A 1,405-nucleotide genomic window follows, 5' to 3' on the forward strand; every position below is an offset into this window, starting at 1 on the left:
ATGCTTAAGCATCAAGGAATGTTTCTGGTAAAGTTCCTCCAGTCTGAACACTCAGCAGCGAGGGATGAGGACACCTGTTTGCACAAATGCTTGCCAATGATGTATTTCCCAACTTTTGATCTTTAGCAATCTGCTGAGTGAAAAATGGCATCTCAGGAAAGTTTTAATCTGCATTGCTCTTAAGTCTGTAAAGATGAACATCTATTCATATTTGAGAGCTACCTGTACTTCCTTTTCTATGAATTGTCTCTTCATTACCTTGGCCCCTTTTTTTTCTCTTGAGTTTTTGGTTTTATTTTGTAGGAGCTCTTTATATATTAGAGAAGTTGTCCTTAGTCTGGGATCAAACATTTTCATTGCAAACATTTTGCTCACTTTATTGTTTGTTGTTTGGCTTTGCTTATGATGGATTTTGCCATGTAGAATTTTTCAACTTTTTATGTAGTCAAATTAGCAAGATTTTATTTCATGATTTCTCAATGTATGTGTGTGTTTTTCCCTATCATTGTTAGAAAGGTCTTTCCCACTGTCAGACTATAAATTATTCTCCTATGTTTTAATTTTTCTAAGTATTGTTTGGCTCAGTTTTTTGTTAACCTTTAAATTTCTGATCCACTTGAAATATACCTTAGTTTAAGATGTCCATTAATATCCTAGTTATGAATTCAACAGTATTTTCTAAAATAGCTACTTTATTATTCCAACACCATTTATTGAATAACCAATTTCCCCACTAATATAAGAACATCTGAGAAATCATCAGTAACTACTCTAAATTCCCTTATGTATCTGCTTGTATTTTTGGACCCTATCTTCTGTATCATTGATCAGAGTAACTGTCCATGCACCAGTACCACACTGCTTTGTTCATTGTAGCTTTAAAATATAGCTATCACCCTCATCTACTCTGACACACATTTGTTTGAAATTTTCTGAGCTATTCTTGCTTGTTTATTTTTCTATCTGAATTTTCGCATCAGCTTATCCCATTCCAAACAAATTATTTTGCTCTTTATTTGGGACTCAAATCATATTTATATATTGACAGCATCCCTTATTTTATTGCATTCTTCTTTATTGCATGACACAAATGTTGCCTGTTTTACAGCACGAAGGCAAGACCCTCCACGGGCACAAAGATTGTGACTCACTTCATTGCAATGCTCACTCTATTTGCAGTAGCCTGGGACCAAACCCACAAAATCGATGGGAAAGAAATGAGGTATTCACACTGAGGCTTACAATGTATATCATTTAGGATACATATTCAACTGCTAATAGACCTAAACACATCGGCTTAACCATTTATGGATACAAGGTTTAAAAGTCATCTACTTTAAAACTACCCAGGACTTAAATTATTTCTTTCTTCTCTATCATTCTTGGTGCTGGCTTTCATCCTCAA

The sequence above is a fragment of the Pteropus vampyrus genome, unplaced genomic scaffold (genome assembly GCF_000151845.1).
Source record: "Pteropus vampyrus isolate Shadow unplaced genomic scaffold, Pvam_2.0 Scaffold428, whole genome shotgun sequence".
NCBI classification, from domain to species: Eukaryota; Metazoa; Chordata; class Mammalia; order Chiroptera; family Pteropodidae; genus Pteropus; species Pteropus vampyrus.